Source organism: Branchiostoma lanceolatum, chromosome 3 (assembly GCF_035083965.1).
Source record: "Branchiostoma lanceolatum isolate klBraLanc5 chromosome 3, klBraLanc5.hap2, whole genome shotgun sequence".
Classification (NCBI taxonomy): Eukaryota; Metazoa; Chordata; class Leptocardii; order Amphioxiformes; family Branchiostomatidae; genus Branchiostoma; species Branchiostoma lanceolatum.
Genome location: NC_089724.1, coordinates 31,445,216 through 31,469,424, shown reverse-complemented (window position 1 = coordinate 31,469,424; position 24,209 = coordinate 31,445,216). Strand labels below are relative to the sequence as shown.

At 41.9% G+C, this 24,209-nt stretch overlaps 2 long non-coding RNA genes across 5 annotated transcripts in view; one reads left to right on the top strand and one right to left on the bottom strand.

Moving 5' to 3' along the window:
- Positions 1-24,209, top strand: part of LOC136431422 (uncharacterized) — a 101,005-nt gene that overhangs the window by 26,167 nt on the left and 50,629 nt on the right. The gene's annotated exons all lie outside the window — the stretch shown is intronic.
- The window catches only part of LOC136431424 (uncharacterized), a 51,549-nt gene continuing 38,334 nt past the window's right edge, over positions 10,995-24,209 (bottom strand). The window contains exons 3-4 of one of the 3 annotated variants that reach the window (XR_010755056.1): positions 16,069-16,167; positions 10,995-12,288 (exon numbers count right to left, since the gene is read on the bottom strand). This is a non-coding gene — a long non-coding RNA (uncharacterized lncRNA). Of the gene's footprint in view, positions 12,289-15,895; positions 16,168-17,994; positions 18,058-24,209 lie in introns of those variants that run through there. The other 2 variants (XR_010755055.1, XR_010755054.1) reach the window with 2 other exon arrangements.

Sequence of the window (24,209 nt, the reverse complement as noted above, 5' to 3'; positions counted from 1 at the left end):
CGCGATTAGAGTATTGTTTAGAGTATATGCCAAGAGTGCATGTGACTTAATGGTGGTCGTTAATTGTCCTTTGAATGACGCATCTGGAGGCCAGCTCACATGTCTATAATCGTGACCTTGGGGTCATATCATCTACATCGCTATCGCCGTCGTTTGGGTTTTAATTCATATACTCTACGGAGAAGTTGTGCGAAAAGTAGGATGCACGTCAACAAACGGGTCCGTAAGGGTGTCCCCTCCGTGCCGCCGTTCACTGCTAGCCTGGGTGCCAGACTGTTTCCAGGGCCTACACAGGCCAACTCCTCGGCTCTAGGGCCAACATGCGACCAAGGAAATTCTACAACAAGCCCCCCTGAGTCAGACCCTGCACGATATACATTATAGAGATCGGGGGTGTGGCATCGAGGCTAATTCACACGTGTGCCGGGCACCCGTCCTTACTAGTCTTCAACCCTCCTGGCACTAGCCTAGTTACCATATCGCCGAGAGCTCCTAGGTATCTCTTCGGTGCTGGGAGTGTTACCCGCCCGCCCAGTTCATTAGCGCACGCCGGGGATTCTATCCACGGGGTTGGTTTCAATTAGAAAGATTGGCTGTCAGAAAAAAGCCACATCCCTTTATAGTAGGACTGCGGCCGCTATAACACCCCAAGGCGGCCCGTAGAGAATGGTTACCAGGCTATCCTGCCACCACATCAGGAGAATTGTGTCAAAACGGTGACACCAAAAGTGCTATAGCTAAGACTACTTGTCCGGTTTTAAGCATCAGCAATAATCGGACAAAGTTTATGGAACAGCGGGAAGTTTATGGTCTTTGAAAATGTGACGCTTATGTTTTAGAAATACTTCCTGACGGCAACAGAACTATAACAGTGTTAGATCTTAGATGAGTTATGAATGTCAAGGTGTAGCTGTAACACGTCCTGTCTCGATACAGACACCGCTATGACAAGTTGCCAAAAGTAATCAAGGGCACAACTGGCCATGACAGTGGGAACGCTGCTGCGGGATGTTTTGATGATGTTTGGCCCACGCTCACCTATTAACCGGTCTTGAGATGAACTAGTGAAACTAGAGAAGTTGGAACATAAACAGAGCCAACCCCGCAGGGACCTCAAACAGTAGCCTCCTGTGTTCTACCGTCTCGTTCACGGGCGGAGTCAGCGGTACAGGACGCGTTACATGTAACATTTGAGCGCTGTTCCCACCATTCTCAAAACTCTAACAAAACAAGGCTGGACTTAGCAAGCAACTACAATAAAACCGCTTGTTGTAAAAACGGATTGCTTTCACTTAGCCCTGCCTGGTCCTTATTATTCTAGGATCTTCCTACCTGTTGATAGCATTAACACAAGGCAGATGGAAGGCTTCCTTGTCTAGGATCCGGACATGAGCCAACCGTTCCCAATCGTGTTGGTCTCAGTCCTGTCCTGTGTCACAGTGATTACATGCACTTGACTTGTCGCCAGGCGCTTCCAATTAAAGCAGGAGGACTACAATACCCCGTTTTAGCTGGCCTTGGGTCTGTGTGATACCGGATTACAGTAGGACGGACTTGCGCTTTGTGGGTCTCCAAACTTCATTAAAGGTGGGCGATAAATTAAAAAAAAAACTAGACATAAAGACCGTGAGTTCCGATGCAGTATCACAAGAAGCTGCTACTAGGCCCAAAATTTAATCAAGGTCTCATCAAGCCCTACCCATATACCACACTACTCTCCAAGCAGAGGAGGGGTTCCGGCAGGTTTTTGACGGGTTTTTAGGCGTTTTTGTCGGGCTTTCTACCTTGTCATTTTTTTGTATAGCCAACCCACACATGGTGTGGGTTGGCTATGCAACAAAAGTAGAAAGCCCGACAAAAACGCCTAAAAACCCGTCAAAAACCTGCCGGAACCCCTCCTCTGCTTGGAGAGTAGTGTGGTACATGGGTAGGGCTTGATGAGACCTTGATTAAATTTTGGGCCTAGTAGCAGCTTCTTGTGATACTGCATCTCTGCTTGGAGAGTAATACCACACATCAAGACAATACATCCAGATTCCAGACATTCTCGAGTTATCTTGTTCATCCACATACATTCTAACAAACGTAACCTTATTGGTGAAGGAAAAAACAAACTTTACTACCTGTACAAGCTGTGTGACACGATTCACCAAACCTGTACTGACCACTCATATGATAATCAATATCTGGAATGGACACACACACGATGATTATACAAAACACGTACAATGATTAAATAATCGTGATTGCAATTCCGTGACTCCCGATAACTTTGAAAACACAAACATAACTAGCCTCCATAGCAGGCTCTGAACTGGCCTTTTTTGGGGCTAAATAATACACCTTTTGCAGCCAGCCCGTAACCATCAGCCACCCCCGTAACCATTTTGCCGGTAAAATGGTTACGGGGTGGCTGATGGTTACGGGCTGGCTGCAAAAGGTGTATTATTTAGCCCCCAGAAAGGCCGGTTCAGAGCCTGCTATGGAGGCTAAACATAACGCTGAATGCTGTATACTTTATTGACATACTATAGTTTGCGTAGGATTTGTGCAAATACCATAATATATACAAGTTTATACAGTTGTTACAGTGATCGAATTTCCAACTTAGACATTGTCCTTTGCTAGATGGCAACTTCTCATTGAAATTGAACTCCTTACGAAACCTGGGCATCTGTAGTAAAATACATTTTATAAAGTTGTGTTTTTGTTCTAAACCATGTGCTTAAGTGTGGCTGAGTAAAGTAGGCCAATACAGAAAGTAGATTTTCCTACCATTTCTTTACATAGTAGGTTAAATAAACATTATAGAATTGCATAACAAAATTCAGGGAGAAATGTTACAACATCACTGCACCATAAAAAATACGTTTAGATAATAACTGTGACGTTCATAGAATGCTTCTCAGCTGGGGGGACGATGATATTGCCGATTTTTGCTGATGGCCCCCGAGTTGCTCAACGCTCGGCCCTAAATATACACCACAAGAACTCGGTAGCAGTAAGGAAACAGTTCGTGATAATTGTCCCCGAAATAGATTTAAAACACGGATATGCTAGATCTGTGGTAGTTGTCGTGTAACCAAGATTAGCGATGTGTTGTGAGAAGTGGTGTGTTATGAGAATGTGTTGTGTTGAATGTTGAGGTGTGTATATGTGGAGCATCATCATGGGGTGTAGTGTGTTATGAAAAGGTGGAGTCCTATGAGATAAGGAGGTTATAAGGAGGTGGTGTTTTACAAGGTAATTAGCTCCTCACATCGTGTGTACCCATAATCTGAGGAAACATCCCCCTTCCTACTATTTTTTTCCAAACCACCCATGTCAAGATTTACCGCCTCCCCCAGCGTCAGTTCCCAGCCTCACAGGAAGGCCGCGTATGTCGCCCCGCCTCCAGTCTGATTGTCGGGGAGGGGGGAGACTCGGCGTGTGGCTGACGGCATGTAACAGGTGCACGCACCCCGGCCGTCATTCCGCCCAATTAGAGACACTAGTACTCCGCGGGCATTACCCGCGGATCCCATTACCGGGGGAGGTGGGCGTGTAGGGCCGGATTATTCTGCAGCCAACTTCGGTGCACTCATGCGATTCACACTTCCGGGACGAACACAGTTTCCCCCGCCTTCTTTCCAATTAATACCCGGTAAAACCTCAACTTTGACTGATGAAATGCCAGGTTCTGTTGTACACATTTTGTCTCATACCTGACGAACAAGTTTGAGCCCGCGACTGTATTGGATTTTGTTATTATTAGGTATAACAAAGTTAATAAACACAAGTGGATGTCCCAACGGCAACTTTCGGGGTCGTCGGAGATGAATAAAAAAGTAATAATTTTGGAAACATTATAAATAATCGCAACTGTCATTTTACTTGATTCCTTAAACGAAGTTTAGGCGGGAAACGCATTTGCATGAATAGGTGTTATATTTGCGGAGAGACGACTCGGGAGCTCTATAATAGGTTTGGATACCAGGCTAGTGCTTTGTGGCTTACATACACCTTAATATGTCAAAGTTTATAGCAAATACATGCCCTAGGGCTGATTGCAAGGACAAACAACATAAATAACGATGAAAAATGCAATGATATTAATTAAGGGCTACATCTAATGTTATGCTATTCTAAAATGTACATGGTGCTAGTTTTGTTGGGTTTGACTTCTTTTGAGATAGTGGAAGACGAATTTACCCACTTCTTTCATAATTTCGGGTTCTTTGATTTTGATAGCAGAGTTGTTTTCTCATGGTCTAGGAATAGTGGGAAAGAATGTGTGCATTTTGGACACGCTGGTAAATAATTGGTTTCTTATATCCTCATAAAATCAACAATTTGAGATGAAATGACTTTCGTCTTCCACTGCATTTGAGGGGCAATATTTACAAACCCTCTCCGACACAGGTAAATTCATATATCGCCCTTTTTCAATCTCCAGGGGGTGGGCACTCATTCTAATCTTACTGGTAGCGGAACGCTCCTCAAAGTCACTAAGTTCGAGATATTTCTCTACACAGCATTCGGTCTTACATTTTCTGTAAAATCTCAGCATACTAGTATCAATAGACAAATCGTGGAAGAAAGTCACAATATGACACTGGAGACAAACAGGGTATCTATTTAAGAAACTCATGGAAAAATCCATCGCTGTCCTTCAGCAATCGTTTCAGGATGGTGTTCAACACAACATTTTCCTTTTTACATAGTTAAAGATGAACAGTAGCCCCAAACCACCATCTCTCTTTACAAATGTAGACTTTTGTTGAAATGCAGACTTCAGTGTAGACTGTCTTTCATAAAATCATTAAGAATGTAAATTACATTTCCGACCACTTTGTTTAAACAAATGCGTTTTCCTGATTGAGGAACGACTGTGTATCGTTTGGGACACTCATCATTACGTTGATATCGTTTCGAGTGTTGTGAATGCCTTGCATGGATTTTGAACACTTAACTGGAAACAATCTGAAGGGAATGTAGAAGCTATCTTGCCTGTTTCAAGTTGTTGCTATACGGGTCTGAGAGACGAAGTTCGTGACCCTATTTAGATCCCAACAAAATGAGTCTTGTAAAAGTCCATGACGGGTATACGACTAGATTCACAAAAAGAACACCGGCTATCAAACGTATCAGACGTATTTTACAAGAACCAACGAAAATGAAAGTCTCAACCGCTGACGGCGTAGTACGAAGTTGAGCTCGGCGTTTAAAGGAAGGCAAGTATTGTCCGTCAGTGAGCCTTTTCCTTCGACCCTAGGACCTATGATTCCATACTTCAACAGTAAACGGACAAGGTTACTTCGCTGTCTTTTTAGTCAAGAAAAACGCAAGTTAGCAAACAAATAAACGAACAAGCAAACACACCTTGGTGAAGATATGAAATGATCACCCTACTTTCTTCAGCCTGTGTATAGTGTCACTGTCACACAGTATGGATGTTCTTACTACATATTAACGTTAAATGTCATCTTTATTGACACAACAAAAGTACAGCGACTTTCGCAAGGTCTTCTACAACTAAACAAACAAACAAGCGGATACAAATAGAATTAACCTTCGTACAAGTATCTCCTAGAACGTAGTTGAGGTTATCTATAGGATGGGATGTATTAAAGTCTTTTGAGCAAGCGGAAAGAAAGGTGAGGGGATTTGAGCGTTTATCATCGCGTCGTGAACGATCCATGATAGAGTGACGCTTTAATACTATAATAGTCGTGATCCAATCAACAAAGCAAGAGTTCTCAATTACCGTACAGTGAGTACCTCTGCGAAAGTTTGTCAAGAGTTTTGTTTTACAATGAACAGGTCAGGTAGCGAAGTTTAAAGCCAAATGATTTCTCCGTAAGAGGCAGAAAGAGCGGACATTCAATGCTGCTATAGGATGTCAAATGCCTATGTCAGGTTGTTGGTTGAAGAAGGGTTTAGAAGTACAGGAGTTGGCAGTGCGGCCGGCGGGTGTAGTGTGGTGCCCTGCCGCCCGCAACAGTAGCCACCTACCGATCTGTTCCGCACACCGTTGTGGATAGGGGATGTCATTATCTAATTGATGGCTGAGACTTGAGTGAAGGGAGACTCCTTTGGAAGAAGTCGAAAACCACCTCGATCTCTTGGGCAATATTACGAAAATCTGTGTTAAAGAGTCTTGTTCTGTTGTAATTGTAGCCTCCCCAATCGCCCGATCTTCACACAAACCTCCCCAGACCGCGGCTTCACATGCCTGGTCAGGGCAGATTCAAGCGGGCATGTCTATTAAACAATACGCTATTCCCATTTCAGAGTATATCAGATCTCTATAATTCAATAAAATGTAGGTAAACAGTGTCAGACCCCGTTATTTCGTTACGACTTTTGGAGAAGCGGATCAGAATAAAACAATTTCACATGGTATGATGCTGACTTCAATGTGAATACACCTACCAGTGTACTTACCTCCTTGCTAAAGCGGACTCTTCGGGGACATGCAATTTACAATGTCATAAATATTTCAACCGCAACAAACATCGTACTAAATAGGTTGCTTTCGGCGACTCTACTTTCACACACGTGCACGAAATCTTTGGTATTGTTGATGCTTATCAAAAATTAATGACGGTTTTTTGAGCGGTACGGTTGAGATTGGTGAAATATCATATTCCTTTTTTGTTCCACTAATTCTGGTAAATCAGAGCCCTTGAACGGTATTGTGGCATTTTTCCGCAAGATTTGATTTTATTTGTCTCCGAAATAGAAGCCTGAAGTGACAAACCTTCACAGCTTCTTGTCAATTGTCCAAAGGACAGGGGCTCCACTATTCTAAGCAGCACATGTCATCTTTACTTAAGGTGATTCAACATTGTTGGTTTTTCATGAAAAATTGATGATACCGAACAATGGGCCCTGGAGGTGCTCATTGTGTTGTTAATGGTTTCCGAACAAGTCCTGGTCTCATCTTCCCGTTACCCAAAGCGCTTCCTGTGTCCTGATGCCACTGAGGAGGTATCAATTTGCGCATACCGCTAGCGGTGCTAGGTCAGGCCGGCCTGGCTTGTAGCTTTCAAACTGCACAGTATGTCATGTGTGACTTACTCTTACAATAGTCAGCAGATTGAATTACTCAGGAAATACTTAGTGACGGCCACAATTCATTGTCAGATCTCATGCCCTTTTACCAACGTTTACAGCTTCTGAATATGACTGTTTGACTGAAATAATATTGGCGTGAAGCAATGGATTCAACTTTCACTTTGACAAGGAGATTTTCTTTCTCTCAGTACTGTCTGAAATTTTGCATTTAAGTTGATCTACTGTTTGACTTCAAATATCATCGATTTCTGGACGAACCCATTGCTGTTAAACCAAGTGGACTTGATTTAGTTGTACTACTAGTTACTTACAACTTCTATTCATTTATGTAGTAGTAGTAGTAGTAAACCTTTATTTTCCTTGGAAGGCCCCGTCGGCCAGTACTTATACATATATATACATGTCCGTTCTTCCCAGGGGTCCAAGTGGAGGGGGGGGGGGGGGTGTCACGGGAAATAAATAAATGAAATAACAAACAGTTTACAGCAAAAATAAATAATTAGTCAATACATTATCAGAATCATACAAGTCATACTCGTCAGGCCAGTCCCTAGAGCTCTATATCCTGGTCTTAAAAGTCCATAGCGTTGGAGTGCGCTGGGCATCTACAGGCAGGCTGTTCCACAGATGTATTTATTTCAATATCATTTTTTATACAAATTCAACATCTAGTTTTAAATGATTTTTATTGTCAAACTTTCGCCCTGCTGCCTGACCACAAAGAGTACCTCAGCAGTCTGAATGTTGATAATCTGTGGACAATAGATGTGTTCATGGCTCAAAGATCAAGAGTGCAGACCCTGTAGTTGTTGGAAATGTTAATGAATGAAAGACCTTTATTGTAGTCTATGCTCTTAAAAGCTAAGCACAGGTAATGGTGATAAAGCAGAAGTACAAATACAGAGATATAAGAATGTGATATCTTACTACATCTACAATGACTAATGTGTACTAATGTACAGGTTCAATGAAAGTGGTGTATTTGCATATGCTTGGTTGAAACGCAAGCGGAGGTAGAGCCATTTTACACCATTAGCTAATACAAAAAGAGTAATGCTTCACCTTAAAACTGCTTTACCTTACTTACCTTTCACAATAGAGGGCCTCTAAGGGCCTTTAGCGAGATCACTTTCTTCGTTCTTTGAAAGAATGAAATTTTATTTGCATGTTCTTGCCTGAAGGCTAATTGCAAGTATCTGGACTTGAGAAACATACATGTGGTAGAGACATAGGAAACATACATGTGGCAAAGACAGTGATTGGCATTATTGTAGCAGAGACTAATTTCAATACCTAGTTTTTCTATAATTCGTGGGTTCTTTGATTTCATCAGCAGAGTATCTTTCTGAACAATGAGATCTGGGTCAGTTTTCTTGTTCTGTCTGCATTCTGTCTTTTTAAGTGTCTGTAAGTGGGAAGAATGAATGGAATTCATACTAACCTGATCCTGTATGTTGTTAACTTGTAACTTTAGTCATTAACGACTCCCTGCTAGATATATTGGCCGTAAGGATTTTGTGAACATAGATATAATTCCCTAATGGCTGGATTGGTGGCAGCTACAGAAGAATGTGCACAAAGACTGCAGGCATATACGGACGTATACTGTATGCATATGTATAGAATGAAGCAGATAATGTTAATATGTATTTTTGCTGCATGTTATTCATGTCTACTGTAAATCTTAAAACTTTGCAGTGGTTTTGTTTTGGCAGTTTTTGTGGTGACCTCTCCACCACGAATCCACGACACCGCAAACTTGTCTCCTTTGTATGACTACTGTACTACAGAATTGCCTCAAATGTGAATTCAAAACACTGCAAAAACCTCCTTTTCCCCCCCACAGCGAAAGATGATACCACTGGGAAAGTAAATGTATTACTCATGCCATGCCTAGGCTGTATTTGGCCCAGGGACAAGCACCTGTTAGGTGTACTATTTCTGCATCCCCCTACAATCCCTGACATCCCTGCACCTCAGACCACTCCTCACAGGTGATTTATGCCAAGGAATGATGACAGGTGAAAGGGGGGGGAGAGATCTCTGGAACAAGTAATTGTGCCTACACCTACAATATCACTTTGGCTGGAGGGCACCGATTTCCCAGGGCACTTCGCTCATTGTTGGGGATTTTACAAGATTTAGTGCAGAGGCAAATAAAAGTGACAATCTTTGAATTGTTAAACGGTGAAGTGGTTTGGGTATCAGTGATTTGTCTGGCTTGTTCTGTGTAGTGTATCACCAGGTCCTGGACTCAGGAGGGACTGGGACTCCCCATAGCTCTGGCTGCTGGCTTTCTTTATAGCTGCTTGCAAAATGGTATCGGAACATTTTGCCGCCAAGACATTTCGCCGGCACCTGCACAATTGGACTATAAATCCCTACAAATGACTTTTTAAGCTAAATTTCTATTGTTAGGGTTATTGTTAGGATTAAGCTTAGGCGTCCTCTTGATGGTCAAAGGCCTTGGCGGGGAAATGTCGAGAAACACTAAATTCATTCTAAAGTTGAGGTCTGGCTTAGGCCAACTCAGCATTACTAAATACTGTATGTTGATGGAAGAAGTGATGTTATGTCATTAGTGGTTATGTCTACAGGCTGTGGTCCCTCTATAGTGACATCCCTCACACTAATCCGTAGATGTAAAAAGGTACAGGTAGTCCCATAGCCTTTTTGTGGCCTTAGGGGAAGTGGGTTGTTATCCAGTGTGTCTAGGGCACGGTATTCGAAGGCAGACCCAATCCCTCTCCTTCCACCGACCTCGCCAACCGAAGGCAGGTACCCATTTTAACACCTGTAACACGCCTTTCCCAAAGACACAACATCTAGCCAGGAATCAAACCCGGGACCTCTTGATCTAGCGTCTGCTTGCCTAGCCATTCGGCCATCCAACGCCACTACATGTACATGTACTGATGTAACTTACCAATTATTCGCCAAAAATAATTACTCAAGCAACTGGATAAAATTTTGAAACAGTCAGATGTTTCAGACAGCATCCACTGTCTTTCGTCAGTGACTAACGATAGGACTGAGAACACCAGGTTTTATACCAAAGCTCTGAGCTTTGGTATAAAACCTGGTGTTCTCAGTCCTATCGTTAGTCACTGACGAAAGACAGTGGATGCTGTCTGAAACGTCTGTTTCAAAATTTTATCCAGTTGCTTGAGTAATTATTTTTGGCGGATCTTACTACCTGGATGTCTAACTTTCATCAACTTTCCAATTATCGTCCAATTTATTAAAAATGTATGTATCTCCAAACCGTGCAGACAGAGCCAAATGTTTAACCCATGGGAAGAAATATCAGCTCTTCTAAAAAGTTTTTCTCCGCCTGTTTAAAAGCCTGTTGAGGTTTATGATGAAGAATTGTGCTAGGGTTAACCATTATCGTCCACTTCAGTCTTTCTCATTCTAGCGCTATACTTAAAGAACATAGACCAGAAAAAACTGTCCAAAGTAATCTATCAGTACAGACAAAAGATAGTAAAGTCACTATGTTTGTCCTGCCGCTTGCTTGACACGATGGAAGAAAACAATGTTGTGCAGTGAATTTCACCGACATGAGCGACACGTGACGTTCTCATGATAAACGCATGGCCATGATATTTTGCCGTGCAAAAATGTACCACCGGTGCGGGGGTCGATAGGTTGTATCAAACCTTCCTTAAAGTAGTAAAAGTTTTCAACCTCGAATCGCCATGGATAGTTTGAATATCAAGGAAAGGCTTAACATCGGCTACTTTTAACAGATACTAGTTATCATGTAAGTTTGAAAAACAAAATAAAGTATGCGGTGTCGAATTGCATATGAAATACGTCATGCATGACGCTTCTATGCAACTTGCTGTTACTGGTTCAGGAGTTTATCCTGTTATGTCGCTGGACATAAAACTATTTCAGTGTTTTGTATAAAAAAGAGTTCTGACTAAGAATCATACTTATGACGTTCTTTATTGCTCATGAGAACTGGCTTTGGCAAAATACACCTCGACATGTGAACATGACCCATACTGGACGATAACTGGTAGTGCGCGATAACTGGTCATGTTATGTTACATGTATATGGAGAGGGTCTATACAGTTACACGGCTGTATCTTACCACTGTGACAAGATGTAACGGGGTGTCAGTTGGTGGTTGTTATGTATTGATACTTCAAGTACCCCCTCCTCGAGGTGAAACAGCTGGAGATCAGACCTGACAAGATGGCCACTTTGTGCACAGTTTTTCCACAAACACAGGCTGACTGCCCGCTGACAGAGCATTACAACAAAAAGGTTTCAATGCCAAAATTCCTTTGCATGTTGCAAGGACGCTGCTGTAGTCGGTGCTTGACTCGGGCCACATACTTGGAATTGCTGACTGGGCTGGCTACATTAGTTTTACAGGTGAAACATTTCTCAGATGAGCTGCTCAAGACCTTATAGTTCAAATGTGATGTTTGTATTTCAACTACAGCATGGCCAGTACATCAAGTTCACACTCTTGCCAAGACCCACTCTATTTGTTGTTTTGGCAATGTTTTAAAGCTCTCTTGCAAACAGTGGGAATTGGCCGCATCTGTCTGTTGTATTTACACTGAGAGAAGAGCTGATATGAAAGTAAATAAATGCCAGGAACACCCCAACCATGCATGCTCTTCTGTTGAAGTGAATATTCCGACGAGTACATATGAGTGGGTATCTCACTGGACTGCGCCAAATTTCGCCAAGAAATTTTGCCAACTTTGCAAATTTTTGCCAATTTTTCCTTGCGGTCACACATATATGACCTCTACAAACAAAACCACTTTGCCTAGAATGTCACATTCTGGGTTTTGGCCCTAAATAAGATACGAGATAACTTTATTGGAAAGATTTATCAAAAAGAGTTTTGCATCAGTTTTCTCCCATTAGCACCATTTTGCCAATTGCGAAACTTATTTCGCAATTTTAAGAAACAAATTCGCAATTTCAGGCGACAGTTTCCGCCACGTTACAATCACCCTTCGCAATTTGCCTAGTCGAGTGAGATACCCGCTTTACTTAGCATAGATCCATTTCATGATGTAATCCGTGTCAGTACAACATTTCCAGATAGGTCAGTAGGTGAGCCGCTAAGTGCCCCAGAGGTGACACAGCTCCGTAGGATGTAGACCAGACATGACTGTGGAGTTCCAGAAGTCAGATGCTGGACTCTCCAATGTTATCACAACTGAAAATACTTTGCAAGTCTATGGATTTGCCATCTGTGGAAGTTGTGTGAGAAACAAAGAGATTACTAAGTGCTACAAGGCAATGGAGCACTGTGAACAAAGGCACAAAAGTAGTAACTGTTTCCTAATTTATTTCTCCATGTGTGCAAGCACGTACAACAGAGGAGGATTGATACCTGGTATGACCGAGGAAAAAAAGTTTGTTTCTGGTAACTTGACCGACCCTGGCAAAAACCTGCCAACTAACTTTTATAGGGTTAACTGCAGCTGACAAGGGACATAAAATTTTTTATCGCACATGACATCTGAGTGAAGAAAATGTTGTAGAATCATTTTCCAACATGTTCTCCTTATTTCTGTTGCAATAGAAAATTGTGCTTGAACAGTATAATGTAACGCTACTTCACCTAAATCCATGAGTTTTCCGACAAAAGAGTTGATTGAAACCAACCTGGCAAGACGATAAACCATCCTATATTTCAATATATGTTAATATAACAGATTACCTTTGTCACTGATGCTATACAATATTTATTATATTTCTTATCTGGTCCTGTTGATAGAAAAATATTGCAATTTTAAAGGGGTGTCCGTGGCATTGAGACCAGCAGCATTTTTGTGGCGGTGTAACCGTTTTCCACAAGAAGAATACTTCTTGAAAATGATATTGCCCCTAATTACCTTTATAAAGCAGCTGTTGTTCCTTTGTTGGGTAGAAGATTTTACGAGAGTGCTAAAGATATAAACTTGTCCAAGTACACAAAAAATCATGCCAAAACGGCTGTTGAGTTCCACACGGTCACAAACAACGCAAGCAATGCAAGCAACGCTTTGTTCCAGCGAACGAATCCCATAGTTCAAATCCTCCCATGACGAGGTCAGTCTGTTCCATTCTGGGGTGTTTTTGATGTCTCTTCTTCGAATACAGGGTTGTTGAAGCTTTTCAGACAGTGTTCTGAACACGTTTAATAATAGTCTGTCAAGATTGCATTTCTGACGGTATTACTGATGTTGCATCTAGCATATATCCCTAAATACCTCGGTTTTAAAAATCCTGGATATATGGGAAATGCCAGTGTCCTGATGCATCTGACTTTGAGGTTTACATTGCTGAACTGTACTTGTTGGATCAGTTGTTGGATTCGTGTGCTTGTTCTGCCGAAATGTATAAATGAAAAAAAGAGAGAATCCTTACCTACCAATCCAATTTTTGTTCAGGACTGCAATTGCAAACGAATCATTACTTTTCCTAGGCCTAACAAACAAGGTCCAGAATCACAACGCTAGGGTATCCTTCGAGCCATGCCGTAATGACAAAACCAGACTGAAAGCAGTCAGCAGGGAAAGTATGACTGTCATCACTAGTCTTCTTAGGCAGAAAGTTCTTCTTCCAAAAATAATAAAGAACATCAACAAGAATTGCAAAGTGCGCTGGAAAACCCTGGGAACCAGGAATTGTAGGGAGTGTAAGGTTCTCCTACCATTAATCACTCGTCAACTGTTGACAATTCCTCCCAGCTTTGAAGTTCAGGTCATGAAACTCTTCAAGCAGCAATGTTGTAAATTTGATATATATCTTATGCAAATGAGGACCTTGTTTGCATAATCAGTGAGAAACTTTTTCAATTCGTCAGTTGTAAAAGTTACTAAACGATTCTTCTATCAGTGACTTTTAAAAGGTAGCAATCACGTACCTCCAAATTTTCGATGTCAACTGTACATCTTGATCACGGAGTGACCTAATCTCGTGAGAACACGAGACTAGGTCGAGACTTGTGTGGATCTTCCTGCCTCCTTGCAGAGCAGGGGTAAGTAGGACTTGGGCAGCTCCCATTCTTAGTTGTAAAGGTTTACATCATTTGGCAAAGGTATGAGCTGAACTCTAGTCTAAAAGTTGCATGCCCTTGTAATTGACTGTTTTAATTACGGGTTGATTAACTCGCTCGCTCACTCGGTGGTTCTATTCGGTGGTTCTAGCACATGACCAGGCATTATGAAGCCATATACACCAAGGAATAGGTGGGTCATTAACGTTATTATCATATAGCCTATCCAAACTGACCCATCTAAGAAAATTCTTGTATGACGCATAGATCCCTTAATGCTATTAAGAATGCATTTCATAATTTACATTTGTCCTTTTTTGTACAAAAGATGACAGATTTCATTATAAAACCAACATTTCCACAGATAATATTCAATAACATTGCAATCTTGGCATGTCAAATCTTTTTCAAACCTATTCTACTATCTATTATCTATTATCATCAATCCTCCCTGTTGGGTGTCCTTCTGATTGGTCAATGCTGTGGGTGGCTCCACTTACGGTTAGGGGTGTCAAGAATACTGTTGTCTTTTCGCCCCTTTAGGTTTGACTTGTATTGAAATGGTTTATTTTACTTTGTCATATGTTTACAAAAGATTTGATTTATTTTATGATAGTAAACATTTTTGGGAACAAGTGAACATGATACGAATGTTAACAAAAAGATATCCTCCCACCTATATAATGGAACGGGTGAACGGGTGTTTAATGTATTAAACACCACTTGAGATTCATTCAACACCACTTGTGGGACTTTTATGGCATTATGGGGTCATAACTGATATGGAATGTAGGCTTCCGATTGGTCGATGCCATCTTGCTATGTGATAATACCACATAATTCGTAGCTGGACCGCACAAATTTGACATGGAGCACAACCAGTAGATTCTACATAAAGCTTAATCAGCTGCTGAATTTAGCCTAAAAAATATCATCGTAATACATATTAGCTGCTACAATTCTGAATTTCAATACCTTGTTATCCATGCAGTGAACCTGATGAAATTATTGATTGGCTTCCTGAATTTCACATAGAGTGCTGATGGTAACCCTCATTACAGTCTTCCTTAAGACATACAGTGTCCTCACCATGCGTCCCCCTTACCATGCACAGTGTCCTCACCATGCCTCCCCCTCACCATGCACAGTGTCCTCACCATACCTCCCCCTCACCATGCACAGTGTCCTCACCATGCCTCCCCCTCACCATGCACAGTGTCCTCACCATGCCTCCCCCTCACCATGCACAGTGTCCTCACCATGCCTCCCCTTCACCATGCACAGTGTCCTCACCATGTCTCCCCCTCACCATGCACAGTGTCCTCACCGGGCCTCCCCCTCACCATGCACAGTGTCCTCACCATGCCTCCCCCTCACCATGCACAGTGTCCTCACCATGTCTCCCCCTCACCATGCAGTGTCCTCACCATGTCTCCCCCTCACCATGCACAGTGTCCTCACCATGTCTCCCCCTCACCATGCACAGTGTCCTCACCATGCCTCCCCCTCACCATGCACAGTGTCCTCACCATGCCTCCCCTTCACCATGCACAGTGTCCTCACCATATCTCCCCCTCACCATGCACAGTGTCCTCACCATGTCTCCCCCTCACCTTGCACAGTGTCCTCACCATGCCTCCCCCTCACCATGCACAGTGTCCTCACCATATCTCCCCCTCACCATGCACAGTGTCCTCACCATGTCTCCCCCTCACCTTGCACAGTGTCCTCACCAAGCCTCCCCCTCACCATGCACAGTGTCCTCACCATGTGTCCCCCTCACCATGCAAAGTGTCCTCACCATGCCTCCCCCTCACCATGCCTCCCCCTCACCATGCACAGTGTCCTCACCATGCCTCCCCCTCACCATGCAAAGTGTCCTCACCATGCCTCCCCCTCACCATGCACAGTGTCCTCACCAGGCCTGCCTCTCACCATGCACAGTGTCCTCACCATGTCTCCCCCTCACCATGCACAGTGTCCTCACCATGTCTCCCCCTCACCATGCACAGTGTCCTCACCAGGCCTCCATCTTACCGGTCCACATCATGTTGTCCTCCAGCTATTTTTTCTTCCTCCTTTGTTCCTGAAAAATACCATAATTTTTTCCGAGCTTTATGAACAAGAATAATAAACGAAGCCAGGCAGATTCCAACTAAACTTAGAAGTAGGTGTAAAGGAGGATAAACAATCAGCAATGTAATACAGTCTGGGGACTAATAAGATAAAATCTGGTTTATGTGGACAGGTGGTCACTATAGACAACATTCTTAATGCTTGTGTCAATGGGGCCATCATGTCATGAAGTGGTCCTTGTATAGAGGTGGTCACTTGAACAGGTTTAATTGTACTGGAATATTTGGGGGCTGTAGTTCATAATGATGATGATGTTTCCTGGTCTTAACAAGTTAGTACTGTAGTATTGCATTGTATTGTAGAGAGCCCACAGCACTCACATTGAAAAATGTGTTTTGATAAAACCAAATAATTTGAGTGTGCATTGACATATTTGATTCTTTCACTTTATTACCTTTGTCGAGAAGGTTATGTTTTGCACAGCATTTGTGTGTGTGCCCTTCCTTCCTTCGTTTTGTCTGTGAACACGATAACTTAAGAATGCCTGGATGGATTGTCTTCATACTTGGTAGGTGGGTAGTTCTTCTTGCGACCTTGAAATGATTAGATTTTTGGCCCCCTACTGCAGCGGAGCTTCCCGGTTTGATATCTCATGTTCTGGACATGCTATGGTCATGATTTTTGAGTGGTAGATAGCTCTTAGGAGGGAGAGTAAGTTGTGTAGGTGTGGGCCCCCTAGCGGCTTTTTTTAACTGCAGGAGCCGATTTATTTCAAACTTTGAAAGGGAATAACTCAAGAAAGGATTAACGGATCATCATCATCTAGTATGTAAATAGCTTGAGTGGTGCTTGGAAAGATTGTATGCTAATTATGCAAATCAGAAGCTGCTAGGGGGCCCAAACATACTTCCTGTGCCATCTACCACATGCACACAAAAATAATGACCGTAGCACTTGCAAAAAATTTGACCTCAAACTTTGAAGCTCCACTGCAGTACCTTAGGTATCGGCTAGGAGGCCCATTATCAAACTTGACCCTCCTTTCTGCGAATCCTACCCATCCACTAAATATCATGCAGAACCATCATAAGCTTCTCGAGCTATGTTGTCTACATACAAACACGCATACATTCACAGCCCGCTGCAGTACCAACAGAAAAATGCCAGGTGAACCATTTTCGAGCTTTACCTCCGTTCCCACAACTGCTACTGACCTACTGAAAATCATGAAGATCCATCAACATTTCCGTCAGTTTTGTTACCTACATGCAAACACACAAACATTCAAAGTCTGCTACAGTACTGTAGGAAAACGCCACATACACCATTCTTGAACTCGACCTTTGTTCCCACAACTGCTACACACCTACCAAAAATCATGAAGATCCATCAAAGGTTTCTCGAGTTATGCTCTTGACATACATACAGACCCAGCCCACAGCTGGCGTAACCAAAACTATAACCTTCTCGGTGAAGGTAAAAATCGGAAAACGGATATTAATGTCATACAATGCCCCTTATCCTATAGTAAAACGTAATGATTTTACCCTAAACTTACTCCTTGCACAAAATGTAATTCAAGCCCTAAGCAAAGTCTTCCAAAAAGATGTAAAAGAACGAAAATAATTTATTTCTTTGTTTGTATACTAGTACCATGTTCTGTGAGTTCAATCGTTTGTAAAAACCTTCTTGACCACTTAGTGAACATACAAGGGCAACTTTCTTTTTGCCCAAGTTCTATTCTTTCGAAAGCTGGCATCTATTTTTAGGTGCCCATAGAATGTCATCCATATAATCAAATCAGTATACATGGCCTAACTGGTTATGCCAGACGTACCTAGTACATATACCTGCCTCCAACAGGGGAGCAGTAGGGTTGGTGAGGCCTTCTGCTCTTGGCCTAAGGGAAAGAAGGTTTAATGAGTACTTCCCCCAGGATCAAACTATCTATCATCATTAGACATGCCATGCTGCTGCCCAATATACATTTGTCATCCTTTAAGGTGCCCTTATCTCTATCTTTTCTGTAAATGTTTATATAATGACTACTGCTGCTTTGTGCTCTGTAGATAACACTTGCTACTCATCTTGTTCTCTGGGTACTGCTGTTGGCTTTGTCACTAGCTATAGAACTGAATGGTTTCTAAAACTCTTTTCAACAAATTTTGGAGACCTCATACCTGCATATATTTCAACTATGCAAATGACATCTACATTTGCATAATCTATGCATGGTTACCTTTAATTAACTTAAACTTTTGTTACATTGTTGACACTATAAACCTGGAAAGACACTTTAAATCTAGGAATTAATATTTTTTAAAGTATATTTACCAAATGAATTGATGTCTCCTTATTATCATCTAACAAAAGGTAATCAATATCTAGGTAACAGCCTAGATGTCTCCAGAGACATGGGCAGTTCTGCAGAATTCAGAGAACGTAAGACAAAATTCTGCAGAAAGAATTCTGGGGACCTCAGACAAAATTTGAGAAGCTGTATATCATATTAGAATAAAAGATATTTCCCTAAGTTATTGGTATTCTGCATCATGATGAAATATCATCAGTATCAGATAATGTTATCATCTTCCCAAAAAGAATGTCTTCAAGTTATCTGGATTTAGAGTGTCTTTCCTGATTTATAGTGTGGCCAGTTACAAATGAAAGTGAATGTAATCATAATGAAACTGTCAATGTTTGCTTGACAGTTTCTTCTAACCAAGGACATTATATAGGTTAATGTCCTTGTTCTACCTATATTAAAGGCCCACTTTAGACTGACGACGGTATACGGTCGTGCGACTGCCGCTGAGTGAAGGTTCTCTTTAGAGACACGGTCAGGAAATATCATAGGAAATCCGCAGTGCAGGATTCCATTGAGGTGCCTGTTTGACCCACAGTGACCTCTTGCTCGTAAAATGGCGAGAGAACCGGTTCTTTTCCTCATGCAAAAGATGAAGTTTTTACTGTTTGGAACAACTGTTGACCTGCAGATGAGACGCTAAGTACATGGTCAATCAAGAGATTGAGGCCTGTACAGAGATGGGCAATATCTTGGATTGAACCCAACGTTCGTGGCATGACACAGGGATCGAGGAATAGGTGCTTACCAGAGAAGTAGCCACTGGTAGTTAGAAAAATATGTTTCCATTGCAGACTGCTAGCCTCATTTAATTATGCTTATAGCATCCGCCCGTAACCGGTCAGCCCCTGACCCCAGACAGTGGGTTGAGTTTGCGTTATGCAAGCATATTTACAAAGAAAACGATAGATACGTTCCTTCACGGACAGGAAACAGTATGCTGCAGGCTTATTAGCATATCACCCACTTCTGTCGCCGGTGACGGTTCTTCTTTAGCAGTAACGAGAAAAAAACAACCACAGACCCCGCTGAAGGGACACACGACCAGGTCCGAGGTGGTCATGACAACAATCTGAGGATTACCATTGAGTGACTATTGTGATCCTCTTTAGACGGCCAAAAAATATAGTCGCCGGAGACGTCTTCACGATATCAGTCTCATGACTATTCAATCGTCATCAGTCGAAAGAGGACCAAAGGGTCTTTCAAAAGACTGGTATATTGTTTTGTGGCCCCAATGATCCATTGAATTTTTCAGTAATCTGTTTACATAGCTCGTTACCATGGTAATTGGTGTGCTGATGGTACACATGAGACAATAACAGGTGGTCGTTCATTGGGTACTCATAAAATGTCTAGTGGGAAAAGCATCCTTGACGTATGATCTTGTACAATGGAATACTGTAAATGCATTTAAGTTTGCAGCGGTTTTATTTTCGGGGTTTCTGCGGTGACCTTCTCACTGCGAACTCAAAACCACCACAAATTTTTTCTGTCTTCTGCTTGCCTACCCCCTAGGCCCTTATCCAAGCACTTTATGAACAATGTACATACTACACATTGTACACTAATGTACACAATCATGCTGTGTTGGAGGCACCTGTTACGGTGAAGACGCACAAATACAACAAGGCACAACTGAACACAGATCCGATCTTCAAACATTGAATAGTACATATCTATTAAGAAATTCAAGCCAAGTCAAAGCCTTTATTCATTCCTGGGGGACATACGGTTAGATCAGTGAAAGTTGATCACACCAGCTCTGCCGAAAGCAAAAAATTTTTCAATACACTGTGTTGTATTTTTTTCAAAAAGTTACATCAGTAAGCTTTCAAGGTGTAATACAAGATACGTTACAAACACTGTAAACTCATTAACTTTTGTTGCTTTTATTTCCCGTTAGGAGGGAAAAGGATGTTTTCAGAATTTTTAAATTCACCGGTGAAACCATTTTGTAGTAGTGGTAATACATTGGAAAAGATTACTAGCCATGTCGTGATTTCTTGGTAGAGAGGTCACAGCGAAAACCGAGAAAATAAAAACACAGCAAAGTTTCAAGTGTACTTTACTGTTCCACCAAACTTATTAGTGAATAGGGGTATGGGATTTTTGCATATCTTTTTTCTTTTTTTCTGTTTAAATCACCCACCAGTTTTGCTTTTGTCTAAAAAAAGGTGGTAATATAATTCAGATTCTGGTAAAAGTCCTACGGACTTGCATGATGATTTCAGCATATACATGTATAAATGCTTTCCTCTAATATTTCAACTGGTAATGGTCTGCCAGGAATAGAGTGAGGAGTGATACAGAAATGAATTTTGTCTAAAATGATTAGATGAATCACATCCTACTTTGACAAATGTGCATTGTGATGACTTTCCATGCACAGCAATTATTGAAGAATGGTTTTGTAGTGCATCGAGGGTCATTAAGGACTATATTCAATTTGTGTGCTGGCAGTGATCAAATTTCAAGAAGAGCTAGGGGGAAGTCTGGATCTGAAAAGGCTTAAACAGTTTTGTTTCAACTAAAGATGAGCAGGACTAGTCTAGATATTACAACTGTCAACAACATTTATCATTTTAGTGCCCAGATTTCTCCTGGGCGTCTGGATGCATTCATCCCCGGTAAACTTGGCTTTTAACATTCCACAAATTCTGATTGTGACATTGAATGTGAAAATCCTATTATCAGACAATTCAAATACATTTGATGTCTTTTCTGTCAAAATGCCATTAAGTCGCGGCGCCTTTGTGAAGCACTGTTTGTATAATTGCATTATGGAGGCTCACAATGCAGGGAATTTTGACCCCCATCTTCCTCCCTTTGTGCTTGGAAAATCAGATTGTCTAAGGCTGAATGGTATTCTGAGGTTTGTATTTTGTGTTTTCTCATTGAAATCCAACCACAATTACCAAATGGCCCCACCAAGACTAAGAGTTCAGTCCATTCACCTAAGGGAAAACAGTATAGTATGGCAAGAAAAATAAAGGATTTGTTCAACAGGGACCTTACTAAGATCTCCTGCTGAATTTGAAACCTTGAATGAATGAGCTGAAAAACAACTCAATGCCCAAGAATACTAAAGAGGTAGTCCCCTGTCCTCTAGGGACTATGCATTGCCAATTTGGAAAATGGGGCCATTGTGCGGTGATCTTTTAAAAGAACTGTGTAAAGCCACCTGAGCGGAAGGATTTGGCCAGTGTTAGATACGTCAATCTACAAATGGATGGTGTTAGCAACTTCCCCAGTATGGGCATCAGTGTTTTTCCCTGGCGTCACCTTGATGTGGTGAAAAGAAGCTGGCACAACTAGGAGAGGGTCTACATGCCTTTTTCCGTGATGCGTATAACAGATTCCCCCAAAGTCACGATGTTCACAGCCTTGTCTTAAGAATTGAGAAATTCGAATCTCGATAAGGCCACACCAATTTGATTTCTTGGTTAACGGAATTTTTGAAAAAAAGGCTAGATTGGAAAATCAACATGAAAACAGAATCTCAGAGGAAAGTTTGTACTTTGGTGCACACAGTTTCAGGGAGTGAACATGGTCAGGTGCAAGTTTCCCCCCCAGCTTTCTGTTTTAATGATGTCCTCATGCTAAAATAAAAAATCTGTTGACCAAGAAATTAAATTGGCGTGGCCTTAGTGTAGTACATACAGGACTGCAATCTAACGTTACACATTGTGAGCGTTCCTGAATTTACTGTTAAACATTGCCCGTCCCCTCCCCCCATGCAGACCCTCCTACAAGCATGTAAGAAACGAGTGAAGTAATTCCTTCCCAGGAGAACTAAACCACACTGATGATCTTATCAGAACAAACTTTCTTTCTACACTCAAGTTTCCTGCTCACAGCTGTTGACCCAGGGTTTCTGGAGTGTTCCCCAAAACTGCTGCAGTTAATCTCTTTGACATCATTATCAATTATTTACATTACTTATGATGGGACTCTAAAACTCCTGATGAAATGGGCATGAGCAAACAACAAATTGGACAAAGAATTTGTGACGGGTCTAGCTCTTCTTGAGTTATAGGCCCAAATGCCCTACATGCTGATTTCTGCGACATCCGGACTGGTAATGTGTAAAAAGGAATTATGGCTGTATAAAGGTTTTTCTCTCGATATCGCAAAAATTCCCCACAACACCGCAGAAGTATTCGTACAATACCTCAGCAAGAGTCCCTGATAGATTGAGCACGTACAATATATAGCCAAGATGTCGGGTTCCGATACTCAATTGGCAATTAGCATATAGTCATTCACACTAAAATGTCGGAAGAAGACAAATGTCATCTTCAAACAGTTTCTTGAGTCCTCAACTGACCTACATGCATTTGTCTGTCTTGTCAGGATCATTGGGACACATGATGACATATGAGACCTTGATTTGATGCAATTTTACATCAAATTTGAAGAAATCATTTATTACAGTCACGATTGGTCAAATCGGGCTATTCATGATCCTGACAAAAGTTGACAAATGTCATTGAGTGTACTATTGGAATTAGACTAAATCAGCTAGTAGAAACAAAATTATTGTCATGATGGACAAAGAGAGCAAACTATTAACGCCACAGGTGTCCTCAGATACTTCCCGTCAGAGTGTGTAAGACCCTGTTCACACTCAGAAAGTTTAAGCGGATTAAACGTATTATCGCGATAGAATTGATCCGATCGCGATTGATTTATGCAGTGTGAACGCTCCCGATCGCGATCGATTTTCCCTGGATCGGATTATTTGAATCCACCTCGCGGAGGTAGTTTGGGGAGGATTAATCCAATCCTATTGAATATCGAGTGTGAACGCAAACCACGATTGATGCACCGGGATTTTGGCTGGTTCCAAATGTTGTCCCAACAATCGTCGCTTCGATCATGCTCTCAGATTGTCCTGTCTACAACTCTTGCCGCGTTCATCACCTGTACTACAGCTAGGCCAATATACAAAAGCCTTTGTAGTTCACGCCTTCTCGCAATCATAGCCCGCCGATTGCATTCACTTCCACGGCTACAGAACATTCTCCAGAGATAAAAAATCATCAAAAATTGCACCATTTTGTAGCGAAGCAATGCGGAATCTTTAACCTCAACCTATGACCTTTAACGAGCATCACATAGCATTCTTCTGTGAAACGCAGTGTGCTTCAATCGGACTCGAATTACGGTGTACTTTAATCCACTTGGCGAAAAGCAGTGTGAACGCAAAAATCAATCACGATCGCGATCTATCAGGCTCACCTGTTCACTGTGTGATGGCTTTAATAATGATAAGTTTATTTCAAATACATCCTAAAACATCCATCCATCGAGCTAGTTATATTTCCCTCCCTGTACTATATCCCTATGTATAGGGTATGGGGGAAATATGTTGTTTTTGCTGGCGTGTTCTTCTTCTTCTTTCCTCTGTCAAAAAAACAAGTAGATGTAGGCAGCTCTATCAATGCAGAAACTTATATTTCCCTTACAATAAAAGCTACTGATGGTGTAGGCTTTGAAACAAATCAAAGGAGCGAGTAGAAACAAGTGATTCCAACCGAGATTCGAACCCACGCCGAAACCGGCAGCCCAGATCACAGGCACGCACGCCTTAACCACTAGGCTAAAAGGTCGCGACCAGTTAGACTGGTCAGTTGGAGGCGCTTGAACCCCCACTGTAACACTACTCCCCCTTTTCTTTCGAG